Source organism: Ranitomeya variabilis, chromosome 8 (genome assembly GCF_051348905.1).
Source record: "Ranitomeya variabilis isolate aRanVar5 chromosome 8, aRanVar5.hap1, whole genome shotgun sequence".
In the NCBI taxonomy this organism is placed as follows: Eukaryota; Metazoa; Chordata; class Amphibia; order Anura; family Dendrobatidae; genus Ranitomeya; species Ranitomeya variabilis.
The window spans coordinates 22,114,117-22,137,657 of record NC_135239.1 but is presented as its reverse complement, the minus strand read 5'-3'; the positions used below and the strand labels follow the sequence as shown (position 1 = coordinate 22,137,657).

Here is a 23,541-nt window from a genome sequence, read left to right as displayed (position 1 = left end):
GTATTATAGTAGTTATATTCTTGTACATAGGGGGCAGTATTATAGTAGTTATATTCTTGTACATATGGAGCAGTACAGTATTATAGTAGTTATATTCTTGTACATAGGAGCAGTATTATAGTAGTTATATTCTTGTACATAGGAGCCAGTATTATAGTATTTATATTCTTGTATATAGAGGGCAGTATTATAGTAGTTATATTCTTGTACATAGGAGCAGTATTATAGTAGTTATATTCTTGTACATAGGGGGCAGTATTATAGTAGTTATATTCTTATACATTGGAGCAGTATTATAGTAGTTATATCCTTGTACATAGGGGGCAGTATTATAGTATTTATATTCTTGTACATAGGGGGCAGTATTATAGTAGTTATATTCTTGTATATAGAGGACAGTATTATAGTAGTTATATTCTTGTACATAGGGGCAGTATTATAGTACGGTAGTTATATTCTTGTACATAGAGGCAGTATTATAGTAGTTATATTCTTGTACATAGGGGGCAGTATTATAGTAGTTATATTCTTGTACATAGGGAGCAGTATTATAGTAGTTATATTCTTGTACATAGGAGCAGTATTATAGTAGTTATATTCTTGTACATAGGAGCCAGTATTATAGTAGTTATATTCTTGTATATAGAGGGCAGTATTATAGTAGTTATATTCTTGTACATAGGGGGCAGTATTATAGTACGGTAGTTATATTCTTGTACATAGAGGCAGTATTATAGTAGTTATATTCTTGTGCATAGGGGGCAGTATTATAGTAGTTATATTCTTGTACATAGGGGGCAGTATTATAGTAGTTATATTCTTGTACATAGGGAGCAGTATTATAGTAGTTATATTCTTGTACATAGGAGCAGTATTATAGTAGTTATATTCTTGTACATAGGAGCAGTATTATAGTAGTTATATTCTTGTACATAGGAGCCAGTATTATAGTAGTTATATTCTTGTACATAGGGGCAGTATTATAGTAGTTATATTCTTGTACATAGGGGCAGTATTATAGTAGTTATAATCTTGTACATAGGAGCAGAATTATAGTAGTTATATTGTGGTACATAGGAGCAGTATTATAGTAGTTATACTCTTGTACATAGGGACAGTATTATAGTAGTTATACTCTTGTACATAGGGGCAGTATTATAGTAGTTATATTCTTGTATATAGGAGCAGTATTATAGTAGTTATATTCTTGTACATAGGGGCAGTATTATAGTAGTTATATTCTTGTACATGGGGGCAGTATTATTATAGTTATATTCTTGTACATAGGGGGCAGTATTATAGTAGTTATTATATACTTGCACCAAATGCCTGTATTAAAGGTGTTTTATAAGGCTTGTGTCTAATCCTATCTGTGAATTGAATCTTGTGAGTAACATTTCTTCTCACCTTATACTTTGATATATGTACTCACTAACAAGATTATCCTTGATCCTCGTCGCCTTTCAGTCCATGGCAATACAAAGTGTGACAATTTTCTAAAATAATAAAACCTCCAGCAGTTAATACGCGTTACTCTCCTTACCGGCTTCTTTATTGTCGCTCTACCTTGAATTTTGAGCCATTAAAGACGCGTTTCACAATGACTGATTAAACAGCGTCTCGTCATTTTACCTAACTCAATCCCTTACAGTTGGAAATGACAATTTGCACAGATCATATCACAATAATAATTCCCAATTTTATGTACTTCCAACACATTAACCCGCCCTTGGAGACAAATGCAGACGATTTTCTATCCCATTCAGGACAATTATCTGAAAGTTATCTGATATTTTCTAATTTAATTTTCTGCTTCCAGGGTCGGCTCGAGTGGATCTGCAGCTTTTTTGTCACCGTTGAGTTCATGGCAGAAGGTATTATTTTATCTTTTCTAACTGATTGCTCATCCAAAATGACCGTGGTGACATCTAGTCCACATTTTAGTTATTTCACATTATTGTGGAGCAACTCGTGCACGATCTGCAGCATCCATGGCAGGACAGATCAATGGCCACTCTTCTTATTGGGCTGCACCGGCCTTTTGTACTTTAAGGATAATTCCCAATATTTCCAAAGTCAGTGATACCTCGCTGATTGATGAGGGTCTGACTGCTCGGACCCCCGCAGGTCCCAAAAATGGAGCTTTGAAATGCAATCTTACAATGGAATGTTGGCTGCACATGTACGGCACCAATTGGTTCATAGTGCATGGGGCTGCCGGAGAAAACTGAGATCTGCAGCCATCTAGTCAACGCCAATATCCGGACTTATAGGGGACCACCACCGATCAGTAAGGTAACATCTTTTTTATTGATGAACTGCAATGTTGGAATAATCTATGAATCAAACTATAAAAGTTCCTTTTACACTGATGCTTCAGCCCAAGTCAACGCCTGTGAGGGCAACATGTCCATACCCCAAAGTAGAGGGGAAGTCAGGTCTTATCTTTGACAAGTCCAGTTTCATCCATGCACGCAGTATGAATACGTTTTGGAGACATCCAGGACGGGAGTCTATTAGTGATGAGCGACCGTGCTGGGATAAGGCGTTATCTGAGCATGCTCGGGTGCTAACCGAGTGTCTTCGGCGTGCTCGATTACCTAACAAACTTCCAATCCCTGCATGTTGCGGCTATTGAACAGCCGTGAGACATGCAGCCACGGGGACTGGAACATATTTTTCAACAATGTCAAAGACCTAGGTTTGCTTCGGAGCATGCTCAGATAACACCTTATCCCAGCATGTTCGCTCATCACTAGTGTTTATGATGATAAATCTATTAAATATATTGCAAAAATACGCACTCTATATAGTTATATTCATGACCGGGGAAAACATATCATTGCTACATGTGCAGACACAAAGGGGCTCAATAAGTGAGGGGCCATAGTAGTTGATGGATAATAAGCTCGGATTTATACCATAAGGATCCAAACAGAATAGTTTGCATGAAGTCTAAGGCTAGTTTCACACATCCGTTTTTTGTTTTCAGGCTAAATCCGGCCAATTTGTAAAAAAAACGGATCCGGCGCAAATGGTGAAAAATTGATGCGCCGCATCCGTTTTTAGCTGTATCTGGTCTTCTTTAATGCGCATGGAGTTTTTGACTTCCTGGTGAGAGAGAGAGAGAGAGATATCTGCATGATTTGTATGGAAAATGGTTTGAAAACCGGGTCCGGGCGCCGGATTCATTATTTCACATCTCCGTTTCATGTGTTTTTGACCGATTCCGTCACTGTGCGTTTTTTTCCGCCGGACAAAAAAACGTTGCAGTGCATGTTTTCTCCGTCCGCTGGAAACGACTATTTGGACGGATCCGGAAAAAAACGGATGAACAATCCGGCGCTCATACAACACTATGGGAAAAAAACGGATTCGGCGTAAAAAAAAAAAAAAAACAGATCCGCTTTTTCAAAAAATTGCCGGATTGTTCCTGAAACAAAAAGCCTGATGTGTGAAAGTAGCCATAGAGATAAGTAATATATACATTTATCATGGTGGTCTACCACCTAATCTGGTGCTGGGAACCCCCCATTCCACTCTAGTTTTTTTCATGATGTTCTTACTTTGTTATTTGGGTGATCTGTAGTGTTGAGCGATACCGTCCGATACTTGAAAGTATCGGTATCGGATAGTATCGGCCGTTACCCGAAAAGTATCGGATATCGCCGATACCGATACCCGATACCAATACAAGTCAATGGGACACCAAGTATCGGAAGGTATCCTGTATGGTTCCCAGGGTCTGAAGGAGAGGAAACTCTCCTTCAGGCCCTGGGATCCATATTAATGTGTAAAATAAAGAATAAAAATAAAAAATATTGATATACTCACCTCTCTGACGCAGCCTGGACCTTACCGATGTAACCGGCAGCTTCCGTTTCTAAGAATGAGCGCTTGAAAGACCTTAAATGACGTTGCGGCCTGTGATTGGTCGCTCAACACTAGTGATCTGACCTAATGAACGGCTGACTGTGGTCTACAATGACTGAACACCAGTCCTGTCTATCACTGCTCTCATGTCAATGCTTTCTAGGTTCCCCATCGGTCTCTGCTCACTGACCCTCCATAATGTGTCATCATCCCATAATCAGAGACCGGTAGAGGATTGGGAAAGTCTCGGCAGGAGATTGCTGAATTTTTTGTTACTTTATAATATTGGCGACTAGGATTCATATGGCGTCTCTCCAGAGCGTAATAAACATAGGGTGAAAAAATGCTAATCTTGGGGCTCATCTGTCCCACTTCCGAATCCCCACCCTGTCCTCCTCGCAGACCCTGCCGGCCTCTTTACTTCTTTAACCAGAAGTTATGTAGATGGAGTTATGCAAAGGTTGCCATCCCCTTTAAGTGGAGCATCATAGCGCTGATACTCCGCGGCTGATCCTCTTCTCGCCAAGATCAATTCTGCTTTAAAAATTGTAATTCACAATTAATATTCATCCCTGAAATCTTCAGCATCTGATCCCCTCTAAACAGATTTTTTTTTTTTTTATTTGCTCTTCTTCTTTTCTTTCCTTTTCATCCCTCGTAATCGTTTTCATTATATTCCAAATGATTTATGCTAATTTTAGTGCTCCGGCACAGGACATATCGCCAATTATACCTGCCATTTTGCATTCATTAAATTTTGCGATTTTATGAAGATTATGTAAGAAAAAAAAAATAAAAAGCGGAAATGATTAGTCTAAATATAAAACGACTTCCTCGCGGCTCATTGCACCGAAACACTTAGCTCAATCTTCAGTAGGTCCTTAAACACAAATATGGCAGCTATTAGCATCCTCTCCAGTCAGGCGGAAGATTGGACCCACGGGCCTCGTAAACAATGTACTTTTTGGGGAAGATTACACCAGTGAACACAGCTGGGAATGGCGCCATCAGGAAATCCATCACCATTGTCTTGTTGACAGGATAACATCATTTCACTCTTTATCTTTTTTGGGGGGCAGCATCTGAGTTTCATAAACCTCGCGGACTCCGCGCTGCTTCTTGTCGACGCCGAGAAAAGTTACAAAATAACTAGTGATGAGCGAGCGTGCTGTTGACGTTATGGTTGGGGTAGTAGGTTAAAAAAGAAAACTATGTACATTCGACAGCCGTGGATCAACAACGTTCTCCCGTGACCCATCCCAATACACGGCTGGGATAAGACTAAAAGGCATTTTTCCCCCTCTTCGAAAATGGTTTAAATCGCAAAGGGCTTGTAAAATCGAGCAACTCTGCAATTTACCTCTTATTAAAAATCCTCTCCATTCTCAAGAACGTAGGGTTTTTAATTATTATAGCACGCTACTGGTTGTTTAGGTGACCGGCCACCTCTGCTTTCTATCAGTGGTAGCTGGTTTCTCAAGCCAGGAGCGCAGCACTTACAAGCCCTTTGCTATAAAGCTTGTAAGCGCTGCTCTGAAGCTAGATCCTGAAGCGTCAGTGCCCTCGTGCTCCTCCTAAGCTGCAGAAGCAAAATAGCCTTTATACGCAGTATTGTAGATGGACAATTCAAGGCCATGGTCGCCTCCATAACTCTAATCCGAATCTGTGAATCATTCAGGAGCGCACCGCCCCCTGGGAAGTAGTAATCAGGGGAGCAGTGTGCTCTTGAAGACAGAACATGGGTCATACCCTTTAAAAGGGAGAAGAAAGTAAGTGCTGTCCATATGTCCTTTTTGTGACCCCCTCTAAATCAGAGCAGACCCATGAAGTCCATTGTAGCCCATTTTATGAAATACTGAAATGCAACAACTCTAACATACTGCATTCCGCTACATCTGTATATAATGTTTTACGTTATTTTATACGATAAAAGAACAGTATCACAGGAGGAAGGAGGCTTCCACGCTCATACAATATGGAAGCGTACAATTTTTACACCTTCACGCTAATCCTTTTCAATGTCATCAGCGAAACAATTTTGTGTTCATTAACGGACTCCCTGCCGGGTCTGGACTCCGAGGAAGGATAATTTTGCAGAAGATGTTAAGTGCGTTGAATAAGTAAACCGTAATATTAGATATTTAAATTGCTGCCTGCTGTGTACATGGTCCATAATATAAAGAATCAGTAGGAAAATGTTAGAAAAAAATGAATGCAAAATGGAAATAGTTACTTTTAGCGGCCAATGAGAACTTTGTTTTATTTTATGATGTATTATGAATAGTAAAAATATGAAACTTTATTGGCAACGATATTTGATAACTCTGTCTTCCCTGCCTTCTTCTTGTGATAGGTTTCTCCCTGTCAGTTGTTACAAGCAGGAGGCAGTGGAGACTGGATGAAGATACATCTCATAAATTCACTGGAGATTATGCAGCAGCACTTACAGAGATAGAGAGGCAGAGTCAGGGGAGAATTATAACTCTGCAGCTCGTCATTGTGTAGAGTCATGTACTAGATCATTACTTGCTCACATTACACATCTAGTTCTATGAAGGACAAACGGAAGAACAAGGAGGGCAGAATTTATTGTAGATGGGTCTAGAAGTAGTAAGGAGAGATTTGCCAAGTGTTGATGTTATCCTGTAAGTCACAGAAAATAAAAAACAACATAGAAGAGAATGTACTGAACTGGTGGTCAGCCTGGAGATCACATTGTGATTAATAGAAAGGGCCAAAATGTATGGATACAACAGAGTAAGTTACACAGCTGCTGGAATACAGCTGGTGAGTAAACCATATAGCTCCGATTAATTATTTGCATTTAATTTTTTTTTTTTGAGTTGTGGTTTTCGTTGCCATTTTTTGCTTCTAATTCTTGATAAGACTGCACGCCGTTAAAAATTTTTGAGTAAACTTAAAAATCATCTTGATTCTTGTCATTAACCCCTTAACCATTGTGTTTCACAAAATTGCACAAAAATGATGCAAAAAAGTTTCTGCCATCCATAAAATAACACCAGGGTGGGGGAAAGGTGGTAACAGACTGTCGTACTTTTGGAACAAATATTGCGACTTTTCAAAAAGTAAAAAAAATGATGAAACAAGTGAAAAACATTTCAGTGAACAAAAAAAAAATAGGCAAATACATATGTGGAGACACGGGAGTCAGCAAGAGCTCTGGTTCGCTAGCCAAAATCTGCATGGATGGGGTTATCCCACCAAACACCTGCTCTTTCACCGTGGGCGTAATACTACTCAGACAACACAGGGTGAGGGTAAAACAGTGCGGCAATGCTTTATTGAACCACATAACAGGCAAATAACAAGTAGAACAGTCTCAGCACAATACCCAAGATGGTGCAAATTAGAGTCTCACCCTTCTGCTGACTCGCCGGGATAAGGGCAGCTGCCTTGATAAGGAGGTAACAAAAAGCTTTGGAAGATAGCAGTCCATTGATGTACAAGGCCAGGTGACCGGAGTGTCACAACCTGGCTTCTCCGAACAACTCCATGGAGCCAGGTGACCGATGGGTCTCATTCCTGGCCTTGCCAAACGTATCCATGGGGAACAGGTGACCAGTGGGTCCAAATCCTGAGTATCTCTCACAAAATTTCAAATAGAAGTGTCCTTTTTCAAACAACTCACCGACAAATGACACTCTTAACGATACAGTAAACCAAATCCTGAGTACCCCAAATATATCCATGGTTTAGTGATGGTCAATGGAGCAGATCTGTATTCTTTCAGCCGGGGCCATGGTCACATAAGCTAGCATACTACAGAATGTAAAATCTCTCTCCGTCATGATGGAGCCATGATCTGGCAGCTATACTGTAGAGTGTTCCTGGCAGTGGTTTTGAAAAGAGTCTCTAGTTCTTTAGATCTCTGGAACTGTTGGCTGTCTGGATGTATGGTTATATCTGTGGAGGTATTTCCATTACAGAGGTGCATATATCCTCTTTTTATTGTTAACAACTGTCCTTCAAGTCAGCATCCAGAAGTAAAAAGGAAGAATAGTGACAAGATCAACTCGCATTGTTTAATATTTAATCTATTTGCATAGCATTTCCTCCTGTTTTGCAGGTCAGCAAGCTAGCTGGCCTGGATAATGTGTAATCAACATATCAGCAAACATCATTGTTCAACTATCTTGCACCTCTAGTCATCCAGGATGACAGCACAATATATTAAAACAAACATCAACTTAAAAGTCAATATTAAAGGCTTATACGAACAAAAGTCTGTGTTTTCTTGACCAACCAGAAAGAAACACATACATTAAAAAGTCAAGATATAGATAACAGTCTATTCTTCCTGGCTTGCTGAAAATAGACGTTTAGTTAATTAAGACAAAATGCTGTGTTGTCACAACATATAAAATAGATTTTAGGGGTAAATTAAAGAAAGAATAAGGTGCAAACTAAAAACAGGTGAAAAATATTAAAAACTAAACAAAAAAGTACAAATCTAATAATGAATCAGGCCATTTATGTGAAAAGAAAAAACACAAAAATGGAGACTGAGTCACTTTAGGAAAATATTACCGTTAACCAACTTTCCAGAAGGTGATAGAATTCACAATCAGTTTAATATGGTTTCAAAAGTTTTTAAACTATTTACAAAGTTTTTAACATTTTGACAAAAGAGGCTTATTTTCCATTGCGGAATGGCTTGGGAGACAGGATTCTTACAACTATAAGTGTTTTCAACGCGTGTGTCCTCAGGGCATGAGAAGATCTCAGGTCGCCCCATTGCTGGGAGTGTCCATTGGACTTAATCTTCTCAGCACTGTTTTTTCTAACAACTGATATAATTAAAGACGCTCTCAGCTCTTGCTAATGAAAAATTCAAGCTCCGAGGGATAAACTGATACAATTTAAATGAAAGCTATGCTGCTATATAAAGATGAAGCAAAACTGAACTACAGATTTGAGCTTCGATTTTTTTGCTTCATTTTTCAATACTTTTTCCTTTTGAACAGAAGCAGAGATACATGATAAAATTACTGCAGCCTCAACCACCACCAGGGGGAGCTCTTAAATTTTTACGACGCCTATGGAAGAAATCTGTTTGCCACAACCTACTGGGTGCCCTGAAATGATGGAATTAAGTGGTTTTCATCTTCTGCAGGAAAGTGTTCAGGCTTCTTGCATGTTGGAGAGCAGTGTGCTGCTGCTTGGACTACTGAAGTCATTGGCGCCACTTTTCCAAACTGTGAGCTTTTGCAATGCGGCAGGAAAAGCAACTTTACCTCTGCAACATTGGAGAAACACAGTTGCACTGAAGCTGTCTGAATACGGAGCTAAAAGTGCGCTCCAGCGATCCAACCAGCTTCAGAGCAGCACTTACAAGCCCTATAGAAAAGAGCTTGTAAATGCTGTGCACTCCTTTCTTAGGAGACCGGCCACCGCTCATCGACTACTGTTGTGTTCAGTAACCTAACAATGAGCAATAAACAATAACACTTTTAAAAATCCCGATATTTTTTAGAAAGTAAAGTATTTTTAATAACAAGTACCGGTAACTCGCCTGTTTTTATAGTAACTTTGCAAGTTTATCCGTTAAAGCACACAAGACAATCCCTTTAAGCAGCACACAATTTTCAACCCTACAAATTCGCAATATGTAAAGTCTAACCAGGAGTGTCTGAAACATAACATTTTCCATATTTATGGCATCTGAAATGCAAAAATCTTACCTGGTTTAACGATTTCACACTTTTCAGGAATTTTTTCATGAAAGTTCATTACCTGCAGAAAAAGAAAAAGAAAAAGTTACATTTCTCTATTCTTGGATACATTGTAGACAAATCAATAAAGAGAAAAATCATTACTTATACAATGTATCAGTGCAGGTAAAATGTATCATTCTCACATCTGCGCTCACAGAGGATTGTCCAGACTGGATACAATTGTAGCAACCTTTTTAGTTGTGGGTAATATTAGATTAGAACTGGATTTCAGCTTTTGGAGGCCAGAAAATATAACACGTGTGCAAATTAATAAATTAATAAAGTAATAAAATCTATTCTAATGTTGCAGATTGTTTACACAAGTGATAAGGGTTATTTACATCACATTACATTATGGTGGTCCTCCCTAAACTCTGGCAGGTGAGGGGTTAACCTGCATTTTCCTCTGCGCTGAAGGTCACAGGAGCCATATTTTTTTGCAGACTGATTGGTTCCTGGGAGTGAAGACGTAACATATGTGATGTGGGAGAAGAAAACTCCCCTCTCGCAGCCGCGATTCGATTCATTTGGCGCGATGTAAATGAGTTTGGCAGCGCCGCGGTTTGCGCACTGACGCCCTTATGGCTCCTCCGTGTATAACAAGCGCGATCTGCTGGTTGGGTAATATGTAACATTTGTATATGTTATTAGTGGAAACAGCAGAGCAGAGGAAACGGATTATCAGGTGCGGAGTCCGCCATGCTGAGACTTATTATATGGAGGGAAAGCCGAAAATTCACTCAGCAGAGGAAATGCCCAAGTAATGGAAAAGCAAAATATGATGGCAGCAGTATGTTAAGAGGATACAAACTTTGATGGGAGGAGGATGAAGAGGAGGAGGAGGGGCAGGAGGAGGGGGGCAGGAGGAGGGGGGCAGAAGGAGGGAGTAGGCGGAGGGGGGCAGAAGGAGGGAGCGGGAGGAGGGGGCGGGAGGAGGGGGCAGGAGGAGGGGTGCTTCTTTAAGTAAAAAATATGTCTCAAAGATTCAAATACCCTTTAAGAATATGTTCAGCTAAACCTTATTTCTATGTGTGAACTAAAACCTATCGGACAAGTTTCAGATCTTCACTATATCGAATGACCCGTCCATCAATCTTCTATCTATCTATCTATCTATCTATCTATCTATCTATCTATGTATCTAATCTATCTATCTATTATCCATTTATCTATCATCTATTATATCATGTATCTATCTATCTATCTAATTATCTATCTATCGATTATCTATCTATTTACTTTAACATATATCTATTATTTATCTATTATCTATCTATTATCTATTATATCATCTATGTATCTTTCTATCTATTATTTTCTATCTAGCTAATGTCCATCAATCTATCCATCTATCCTCTATTATCTATCTATACATCCTTCTATCCATCCATTTATGCATCCACCGATCCGCCCGTCCATCTATCTATCCATCCATCTTATTTCACTCATCATGTGCAGAAAGCAGGAAGGGCTCAGGAGGGAAATGGTTAATATTCCACCAGTAAGTGGCTGGAGTTAATGGGAGTCCTAATACCCATTATATATAGGTCCGGCCATTAATTCCTCGTTGCCCTCTGTGGTTACATTGTATAATCAGCCTCATTAGAGGATGATGAATGAATGATACAATGTTGCAGTTTATGTCCAGTATTTTTTATACAAACATTTTAATTAGAAGTAATGGCTTTGCCGAGAGAACATTGCGTCCTGTCTCTGCGAGCGAAAAAGTCCGACCCTCCGAGCAGCAGCCGCAACTGGTGAAGGTTATGAGAGAAGCGATCCGTCATTTAGATCCACGCCAGTAAATAAGATCTGAAGAAAACGGACTACTTTCCCTCTGATTACTCCCCTGCACTTTGGTGTCATTCTCAATCTACGTATTTCCCTTCCTGCGCTGCAGGCGGAGAAGCGAGAGAATCAGTCTAATGCAATATGACATGGCAAAAAGAAGCAGACATGATGTGTCACTGCAATCAGCCTTCTGGATGGGGACGGGAGACTCAGAAAACCACCGCGCCGAGTGCTGCAGTCACATCAGCTCACCCCAAATATCACCCCAAATATGACCCCACATATCAGCCCATGTAGCGCTATATATCACGTGATGTATCACCCCATATGTCAACCCATAGGCCACTTTATATATCACCCCATATATCACCATATGCATCACCCCGTAAGTTACCCCACATGTCACCACTAGTGATGAGCGAATATACTTGTTGCTCGGGTTTTCCTGAGCATGCTCGGGTGGTCTCTGAGTATTTGTTAGTGCTCAAAGATTTAGTTTTCCTTGCCACAGCTGGATGATTTTCAGCTACTAGCCTGCTTGATTACATGTGCAGCACCCTGTAAGTTACCCCATATGTCACCCCACATATCACCTGATGCATCACCCTATAAGTTACCCCATATGTCACCCCACATATCACCTGATGCATCACCCCATAAGTTACCCCATATGTCACCCCATATATCACCTGACGCATCACCCCATAAGTTACCCCATATGTCACCCCATATATCACCTGATGCATCACCCCATAAGTTACCCCATATGTCACCCCATATATCACCTGATACATCACCCCATAAGTTACCCCATATGTCACCCCATATATCACCTGATGCATCACCCCATAAGTTACCCCATATGTCACCCCATATATCACCTGATGCATCACCCCATAAGTTACCCCATATGTCACCCCATGTCACCCCACATATCACCTGACGCATCACCCCATAAGTTACCCCATATGTCACTCCATATATCACCTGACGCATCACCCCATAAGTTACCCCATATGTCACCCCATATATCACCTGATGCATCACCCCATAAGTTACCCCATATGTCACCCCATATATCACACGATGCATCACCCTGTAGGTTATCCCACATGTCCCCCCCTATTTATCACCCCAAATTCATCCCATATATCACACCACATATCTCATACAGTATATCACACCATTTATCACTTTGAATATCATCGCATGTATTCTGTTCTTAGGGTAGAATAAAACATTACTTCACACTTATTGGCATGTCACGTTGCCTAAAGTCCAGAAAGAGATCAGAGAGTGTTCTGAAGTGCGTGTCCTTCACTACTGGGTGTTTGGTGCATTGTAACAGAAAGTGGGACTCATCCTCCCAGACCTCCTAGTCACACTGGTCGCACAGCCCACTACTCCTGGCATTGTAACTCTCACTGATTTGATAACCAGACTGAGGTTATAATTATATATTATATGTATCTATCTCAACTCCCTCCCCAAATATTTAGTCCTAAATATTGAAATGAATCATTTCGAAACCTGCACGTTTGGTATCACATTGATTTCATACATGTTGGATTATCACATTTATTATCAAAACTACACTTCTTTGGGAAATGGAATTAGCCTTTAAGTAAACAATGTAACAAACGACATTATACAAATTAACAAACAAAAGAATACTTGAGTAACAAACTGAACAAAGTACGAAGTATAAGAAAACTACCAAAGTAACAAACATCAGGAAACGGCAAACGATAAAGTAACACACATCACAATGTAACAAACGACATTATACAAATTAACAAACTGAACAAAGTACAGGGAAAAGCACGAAGTATAAGAAAACTACCAAAGTAACAAACATCAGGAAACGACAAACTATAAAGTAACGAACATCAGAGTAAGAACAGCACAATTCCGCAGTGATGCGTATTTTTAGTTTATGACATGTTCAATCCATAATGGATAACGCGGGGCGCTCCTAATGGACCCACGGATTCACACCTTCACTTCATGTCAACTTCTATTCACAGGAACATTTCACCCTTGAGGAGCAGACGTGACATTCGGGCCTGGAACCATCATGCGCTATAACAGTGCAGTTCACACCAAATAGAGGAAAGAATAAATGTATCCAGTAAGTTGTATATTGTGATCTCTCGCCCCCAATATATCGAGATCCCTGACCCCCTCATTGTGAAATGTCCCCTGAGCAGAGAGGAGTGAATGTCCACGTGTACAACTTCTGCTGATCTGGGAAACATTAACAAAACCATCAATTCTAATACCGAGAAAATGTTTCATACCATGTACTATATTAGAATCTCAGACATTCAGAAACTAGAGAAGAAAATCAATGTTTTATGTTCAGTGTCAAATTGTGCCTGTAGGGGGATCCACAGATGTTTTACTCCAATCTGACAACAATGGAATATATAAGACGATCACAATCTCATCTAAAGTGGAATGCTATGTTCACACATTGTATTTTTGCTGCCTTTTTCCCCCCAACAGGAATAATCTGCTCTCTTGGCGGTAAAGAAGCTGCATACAAAAAACAGGTTTTGCAAAATTTTTCTTTCATTTTTTATGTCTCTTGTGCATGTTGATAAAGTTCAATGCCTCCCCCCCCAAAAAAAAAAATCTGATTTAACTATCTTAGGTGTTTACAACAAAAAACGCAGCAAAAACTGATACCTGCGTTTTTTGCAGTTACCTATTGTTTCCTACTGGTGAAAAAACTCTGCAAATACGCTGAAAAAAAACGCTAAAAGAACTGACATGCTGTAGTTTTCCAAATCGGTCAGGAAAATGAAACCAACGTGTGCGCGTGACATTTCTCACATCTCATAGACTTTGCTGGCACTATAAAACGCAGCTTAAAATTTGAATAAAAAAATTAATTGAAAAAAGCTGAAAAAATGCCCAGTGTGAAGATAGGTTAAAGTTTCCACTCTAATGTTATACAATGGAATAAAACGTACATTGAATAACCTTTATTAGCCAATTAGTTGACAGCAAAGTGCAATTGTTACAAGCTCAATAATTGTTTTTTTATTTTTTAACCCCTTTACCCCCAAGGGTGGATTGCACGTTAATGACCAGGCCAATTTTTACAATTCTGACCACTGTCCTTTTGTGAGGTTATAACTATGGAATGCTGGCATGGATCCTGGTGACTCTGACATTGTTTTCTCGTGACATATTGTACTTCATGTTAGTGGTAAAATTTCCTTGACATTACTTGCGTTTATTTGTGAAAAAAATGGAAATTTGGCAAAAAATTTGCAATTTTCCAACTTTGAATTTTCATGCCCTTAAATCACAGAGATATGTCACACAAAATACTTAATAAGTAACATTTCCCACATGTCTACTCTACATCAGCACAATTTTGGAACCCACATTTTTTTTTGTTAGGGAGTTATAAGGGTTAAAAGTTGACCAGCAATTTCTCATTTTTACAACACCATTTTTTTTTAGGGACCACATCTCATTTGAAGTCACTTTGAGGGGTCTATATGATAGAAAATAACCAAGTGTGACACCATTCTAAAAACTGCACCCCTCAAGGTGCTCAAAACCACATTCAAGAAGTTTATTAACCCTTCAGTTGTTTCACAGCAATTTTTGTAATGTTTAAAAAAAATGAACATTTTACTTTTTTTCACAAAAAAATTACTTCAGATCCAATTTATTTTATTTTACCAAGGGTAACATGAGAAATTGGACCCCAAAAGTTGTTGTACAATTTGTCCTGAGTACGCTGATACCCGATATGTGGGGGTAAACCACTGTTTGGGTGCATGGCAGAGCTCAGAAGGAAAGGAGCGCCATTTGACTTTCCAATGCAAAATTGGCTGGAATTGAGATAAGACGCCATGTCTCCTTTGGAGAGCCCCTGATGTGCCTAAACATTGAAACACAAGTGACACCATTTTGGAAAGTAGACCCCTTATGGAACTTATCTAGATGTGTGGTGAGCACTTTGAACCCCCAAGTGTTTCACTAAAGTTTATAACGCAGAGCCGTGAAAATAAAAAATCCTTTTTTTTTTCCACAAAAATGATTTTTAGCCCCCAGTTTTGTATTTTCCGAAGGGTAACAGGAGAAATTGGAACCCAAAAGTTGTTGTCCAATTTGTCCTGAATACGTTGATACCCCATATGTGGGAGAAAACTACTGTTTGGGCGCATGGCAGAGCTCGGAAGGGAAGAAGTGGCGTTTTGGAATGCAGACTTTGATGGAATGGTCTGCGGGCTTCACGTTGCATTTGCAGAGCCCCTGATATGCCTAAACAGTAGAAACCCCCCACAAGTGACCCCATATTGGAAACTAGACCCTCCAAGGAACTTATCTTGATGTGTTGTGAGAACTTTGAACCCCCAAGTGTTTCACTAAAGTTTATAACTCAGAGCTGTGAAAATAAAAAATCATTTTTTCTCCACAAAAATGATTTTATTGCCCCCAGTTTTGTATTTTCTCAAGGGTAACGGGAGAAATTGGACCCCAAATGTTGTGCAATTTGTCCTGAGTACACTGATGCCCCATATGTGGGGGTAAACCACTGTTTGGGTGCACGGCAGAACTTGGAAGGGAAGGAGCACCTTTTTACTTTTTCAATGCAGAAATGGATGGAATTGAGATCGGACGTCATGGTGCGTTTGCTGATCCCCTGGTGTGCCTAAACAGTGGAAACCTCCCAATTCTAACACCAAGCCTACCTCCAACACACCCCTAACCCCAACCCTAACCACACCCCTAACTCCAACATACCACTAACCCCAACATACCCCTAACCCTAATCCCAACCCTAACCACACCCCTAACCCGAACACACCTCTAACCCTAATCCCAACCCCAACACACACCTAACCCCAACACACCCCTAACCCTAATCCCAACCCTAACCATACCCCTAACCCTGACACACCCCTAACACAACCGTAAATGTAATCCAAACCCTAACCCTAACTTTAGCCCCAACCCTAACTTTAGCTCCAACCCAAACTTTAGCCCCAACCCTAACCCTAACTTTAGCCCCAACCCTAACCCTAACTTTAGCCCCAACTCTAACCCTAATTTTAGCCCCAACCCTAACCCTAACCCTAATGGGAAAATGGAAATAAATACATATATAATTTATATTCTTGTACATAGAGGGCAGTATTATAGTAGTTATATTCTTGTACACAGGGGCAGTATTATAGTAGTTATATTCTTGTACATAGGGGCAGTATTATAGTAGTTATATTCTTATACGTAGGGAGCAGTATTATAGTAGTTATATTCTTGTACATAAGAGAAGTATTATAGTAGTTATATTCTTGTACATAGGGGCAGTATTATAGTAGTTATATTCTTGTTCATAGGGACAGTATTATAGTAGTTATATTCTTGTACAAGGAGCAGTATTATAGTAGTTATATTCTTATACGTAGGGAGCAGTATTATAGTAGTTATATTCTTGTACATAAGAGAAGTATTAAAGTAGTTCTATTATCATTTAAAGAGGATAGTATTATATAATTGTAGCAGGCAGTAGGATGAGTATATACCTTTGATTATTTCTTTCTATATGGCCATATATCATTGATGATAAGTAGATTGACCATAAAGGACTGGAGCTATGTGATGAACATTACTCTGATATAAGACTTTGTATCCTAGAAAACAGTTTAGATCATAGTAAGTGATTTTAGCTAAACCTTTGCTGTTTTGGTTATGTTCACATTAATATTGGACCACAGAAGAATTGTGGATAAAGACTTGGATATGATAAAAGTTCATATTGAGACCAGAAACAGAGAAATCGGTGGCTGAATTTACTTTCTGAGTGTAATTGGACACTTAAAGATGACAAAGACATTTCAAAGTCACTAGTGATGAACACTCTCTGCATGGTGCGCCTAAGCTGCTATTTAAGCATAAGTGTATTCCTGGGGAACATTGAAATCTAAAACCATATCCAGAAACTCAATGAAATTATTTACATAATTAAAGATTCAATGATTGTCTTCCTTCTCTCTCACAGATATGTTGCAATCGTGTGAAGAATGAAGATACTTCATCCAACCCCTATAAATCATGACAAATATAAATAGTTGAACGCATCTCTCAGGGTGCCAGACGTGATCCTTGTCAATATAGAAAACAACTAAAAAATATTGTTAATTAGGGGAGATTAAAGTAACAAAAAATTATTTTCTTGTACATAGGGGCAGTATTATAGTAGTTATATTCTTGTACATAGGGGCAGTATTATAGTAGTTATATTCTTGTACATAGGGGCAGTATTATAGTAGTTATATTCTTGTACATAGGAGCAGTATTATAGTAGTTATATTCTTGTACATAGGGGCAGTATTATAGTAGTTATATTCTATTATATAGGGGCAGTATTATAGTAATTATACTCTTATACATAGGAGCAGTATTATAGTAGTTATATTCTTGTACATAGGGGCAGTATTATAGTAGTTATATTCTTGTACATAGGAGCAGTATTATAGTGGTTATATTCTTATACATAGGGGCAGTATTATAGTAGTTATATTCTTGTACATAGGGGCAGTATTATAGTAGTTATATTCTTGTACATAGGAGCAGTATTATAGTAGTTATATTCTTGTACATAGGGGCAGTATTATAGTAGTTATATTCTTGTACATAGGAGCAGTATTATAGTAGTTATATTCTTGTACATAGGAGCAGTATTATAGTAGTTATATTCTTGTACATAGAGGCAGTATTATAGTAGTTATATTCTTGTACATAGGAGCAGTATTATAGTAGTTATATTCTTGTACATAGGAGCAGTATTATAGTAGTTATATTCTTGTACATAGGGGCAGTATTATAGTAGTTATATTCTATTATATAGGGGCAGTATTATAGTAATTATACTCTTATACATAGGAGCAGTATTATAGTAGTTATATTCTTGTACATAGGGGGCAGTATTATAGTAGTTATATTCTTGTACATAGGAGCAGTATTATAGTAGTTATATTCTTGTACATAGGGGGCAGTATTATAGTAGTTATATTCTTGTACATAGGAGCAGTATTATAGTAGTTATATTCTTGTACATATGGGGCAGTATTATAGTAGTTATATTCTTGTACATAGGGGCAGTATTATAGTAGTTATATTCTTGTACATAGGGGCAGTATTATAGTAGTTATATTCTTGTACATAGGAGCAGTATTATAGTAGTTATATTCTTGTACATAGGAGCAGTATTATAGTAGTTATATTCTTGTACATAGGAGCAGTATTATAGTAGTTATATTCTTGTACATAGGGGGCAGTATTATAGTAGTTATATTCTTGTACATAGGAGCAGTATTATAGTAGTTATATTCTTGTACATAGGAGCAGTATTATAGTAGTTATATTCTATTATATAGGGCAGTATTATAGTAAAAATATAACCAAAAACTAATATTGACAATATCTTTATTTAAATCAAAAAGTAGGAATAAAAACTGACACAACACCCAAACCCCTCTTAGTGGGAGTGGGTCAATAAAAACCTGGCCCGATACTACAAGGGCAATGAGTGGGAGCACAATGTTAGATTATAAACTCTACGCGTCCCTAAGGTGCTCCCTGCCTGTCTGCGGAGGTTGGCACCCTCTTGGACGCAATATGGCGCCCCCGCTCCTCGACGGCTAGCCCTATAAGCCCTATGAGTCCCTCAAATAATTTGGAGATGCTATAATCTGTAGATACCCTCAAATTACCCACACCACAGGGCCCAGAAATAATACACACAAATCGATGCCAGATGGAAATTCACCAAAGTGTACAATAAAGAAGGCTTGGTCTGACCGTACACGACCCCTAACCATGTATGCTAAACCTATTCTAATGGCTATTACGCCCTCCAGAATCCCTACTCTGACCACCCTGCCTACCAGCGGAGGTTGGCACACTCTTGAGCGCAAAATGGCGCCCCCGCTCCTCAGCGGCTATCCCTTTCTAGCCCTGGCCGAATCCCTGCAAAAAAAGGGGGTACTATAGATGGGGTGGTGCCTATGGGGCTACAATAGTGCACCCCAGAGACAGGGAGATATATCACGGTCTAACTAACACTAGAGCCCATGCAAAAAAACATTACCAAGATAATTACAACTCTAAGGTTTGGTTGCAACAGTTTCGCCAAAGCAGGGGGGAAGGTATAATAGCCCCACTCCCCAAATATTCAAAGATGCAGGTGTATTTACATTAGCATTTCAGCCTAGATGGATATCAAATACTATGTCGTATATTAGTTATTGCTGCATATATAGTAAAACTTAACACAACTCCATAACCTATCTATAAATCCACAAATGGTGAATAACCAACAATTAATTTAAAATCACTGATACACTTATCTGTGTTCAAGTGTCGCCTCTACGCGTTTCCCCCCATGATATGGTTCCTCAGGAGGCATATGGGAAAAAGTTATTCCGTGTGCTTCAATCACATCAGAGATACGTGCTGTGCCTGATCAGTGATTTTAAATTAATTGTTGGTTATTCACCATTTGTGGATTTATAGATAGGTTATGGAGTTGTGTTAAGTTTTACTATATATGCAGCAATAACTAATATACGACATAGTATTTGATATCCATCTAGGCTGAAATGCTAATGTAAATACACCTGCATCTTTGAATATTTGGGGAGTGGGGCTATTATACCTTCCCCCCTGCTTTGGCGAAACTGTTGCAACCAAACCTTAGAGTTGTAATTATCTTGGTAATGTTTTTTTGCTTGGGCTCTAGTGTTAGTTAGACCGTGATATATCTCCCTGTCTCTGGGGTGCACTATTGTAGCCCCATAGGCACCACCCCATCTATAGTACCCCCTTTTTTTGCAGGGATTCGGCCAGGGCTAGAAAGGGATAGCCGCTGAGGAGCGGGGGCGCCATTTTGCGCTCAAGAGTGTGCCAACCTCCGCTGGTAGGCAGGGTGGTCAGAGTAGGGATTCTGGAGGGCGTAATAGCCATTAGAATAGGTTTAGCATACATGGTTAGGGGTCGTGTACGGTCAGACCAAGCCTTCTTTATTGTACACTTTGGTGAATTTCCATCTGGCATCGATTTGTGTGTATTATTTCTGGGCCCTGTGGTGTGGGTAATTTGAGGGTATCTACAGATTATAGCATCTCCAAATTATTTGAGGGACTCATAGGGCTTATAGGGCTAGCCGTCGAGGAGCGGGGGCGCCATATTGCGTCCAAGAGGGTGCCAACCTCCGCAGACAGGCAGGGAGCACCTTAGGGACGCGTAGAGTTTATAATCTAACATTGTGCTCCCACTCATTGCCCTTGTAGTATCGGGCCAGGTTTTTATTGACCCACTCCCACTAAGAGGGGTTTGGGTGTTGTGTCAGTTTTTATTCCTACTTTTTGATTTAAATAAAGATATTGTTAATATTATTTTTTGGTTATATTTTTGGTAAATACTAATTTTTGGGTTATCAGACATTATACTTCTCCGCAGTATTATAGTAATTATATTCTTATACATAGGAGCAGTATTATAGTAGTTATATTCTTGTACATAGGAGCAGTATTATAGTAGTTATATTCTTGTACATAGGAGCAGTATTATAGTACTTATATTCTTGTACATAGGGGCAGTATTATAGTAGTTATATTCTTGTACATAGGGGCAGTATTATAGTAGTTATATTCTTGTACATAGGAGCCGTATTATAGTAGTTATATTCTTGTATATAGGGAGCAGTATTATAGTAGTTATATTCTTGTACATAGGGGCAGTATTATAGTAGTTATATTCTTGTATATAGGAGCAGTATTATAGTAGTTATATTATTGTACATAGGGGCAGTATTATAGTAGTTATATTCTTGTATATAAGGGGCAGTATTATAGTAGTTATATTCTTGAACATGGGGCAGTATTATAGTAGTTATATTCTTGTACATAGGGGCAGTATTATAGTAGATATATTCTTGTACATAGGGGCAGTATTATAGTAGTTATACTCTTGTATATAGGAGCAGTATTATAGTAGTTATATTCTTGTATATAGGAGCAGTATTATAGTAGTTATATTCTTGTACATAGGGGCAGTATTATAGTAGTTATATTCTTGTATATAGGAGCAGTATTATAGTAGTTATATTATTGTACATAGGGGCAGTATTATAGTAGTTATATTCTTGTATATAGGAGCAGTATTATAGTAGTTATATTATTGTACATAGGGGCAGTATTATAGTAGTTATATTCTTGTATATAAGGGGCAGTATTATAGTAGTTATATTCTTGAACATGGGGCAGTATTATAGTAGTTATATTCTTGTACATAGGGGCAGTATTATAGTAGTTATATTCTTGTACATAGGAGCAGTATTATAGTAGTTATATTCTTGTACATAGGAGCAGTATTATAGTAGTTATATTCTTGTATATAGGAGCAGTATTATAGTAGTTATATTCTTGTATATAAGGGGCAGTATTATAGTAGTTATATTCTTGAACATGGGGCAGTATTATAGTAGTTATATTCTTGTATATAAGGGGCAGTATTATAGTAGTTATATTCTTGAACATAGGGGCAGTATTATAGTAGTTATATTCTTGTACATAGGGGCAGTATTATAGTAGTTATATTCTTGTATATAAGGGGCAGTATTATAGTAGTTATATTCTTGAACATGGGGCAGTATTATAGTAGTTATATTCTTGTATATAGGAGCAGTATTATAGTAGTTATATTCTTGTACATAGGAGCAGTATTATAGAAGCTATATACTTGTACATAGGGGTCAGTATTATATAGTTACATTCTTGTACATAGGGGCAGTATTATAGTAGTTATATTCTAGTACATAGGAGCAGTATTATAGTATTTATATTCTTGCACATAGAGGCAGTATTATAGTAGTTATATTCTTGTACATAGGGGCAGTATTATAGTAGTTATATTCTTGTACATAGGAGCAGTATTATAGTAAAGAAAAAGCAACGAAGATCAGCTCACCTCCTCTCAGTCCCAGCGCACGGATCATGCAGTGCTGCAAGTAGTACGAAGAAAAAGCAGAAGTCCAGCGTGGGTGATGTCCATAAAAAATACCTTTTATTCCATTTTTGTTAAAAGCACATAAATCCAAAGTCCATCTTCATATCCATAGACACAAAAACGGGTGATTCCTACCAGTGACAGTCACAGGCTTAAAGTGCATTAAAATCAAACGCGTTTCAACGGTCGTGCCGCCTTACTCATTGTGATAAAAATAAAATGAAAGAGGGCTGCCATATAGGACTAGGCCCATTAGGTTACACCCCCTGGTCTTGCAGACAACAGAAACAGGGCAACACCTACAGGTAATTAGTGAGTTTAGCCTGAAATTTGCATGTACAAATACTATGGTTAGGGCAGGAGAAAGAAAAAAAAAACAAAAAAAAAAACAAAAAAAAAAACACATATATGCAAGAATTATAACTTATCATTCATAATAATTCATAAGATCCTGCCGGATATTCATGCCTAGGGGGGCTCTGGACTTAAGTTGATACATCCACCATATCTCTTTGTTGGTTATTTTTCTTTTTATATCGCCCCCTCGAAATGGGGCTTTAACCCTTTCAATCCCGCGGACCTCCAGTGAGCTGACGTCCCCATTGTGTTTATGGATGAAGTGTTTGGATGCAGCAGAGCTCTTATGGGTGATTTTATTCACTGCATCAGACAGGTGCCTCCGTATTCTCACCTTCAGGGGACCCCCTGTGCACCCCACATATTGCTGGTCACAGGTGGTGCAATTAATCAAATACACCACATTGGAGGTGTTGCAGTTAATGTAGTGGTGAATGTTGTACGTCTTTTTAGTGACAGATGAGTGGAATTCCTTACTGGTCACCATATATTTACAGCAGGTGCAGGTATTGTGCCCACACTTGTAGGTGCCTTTAGTACTGAGCCAGTTTTCTTTCTCTTTTAACCGTTTGTCCTCACTAACAAAGAGGCTGGGGGATAAGATGTCGTTCAGACTAGGGGCTTTTTTAGCGATATAGCGCACTGGTTTGGACAGGATTTGGTTCAGCTTTTTATCCTGGCTCAGCATAGGGATTCTTTTTCTGATGATGTCAGTAATCTCTTTGAACTGAGGGCTGTATGTAGTGGT

At 38.7% G+C, this 23,541-nt stretch overlaps 1 protein-coding gene across 13 annotated transcripts in view; it reads right to left on the bottom strand.

Moving 5' to 3' along the window:
• The window catches only part of DAB1 (DAB adaptor protein 1), a 759,978-nt gene that overhangs the window by 496,145 nt on the left and 240,292 nt on the right, over window positions 1–23,541 (bottom strand). For all 13 annotated transcript variants that reach the window (XM_077276888.1, XM_077276893.1, XM_077276896.1 and 10 more), the window contains exon 2: window positions 9,576–9,627. The gene's annotated coding sequence lies outside the window, so the exon portion shown is untranslated. The remainder of the gene's footprint in view (window positions 1–9,575; window positions 9,628–23,541) is intronic.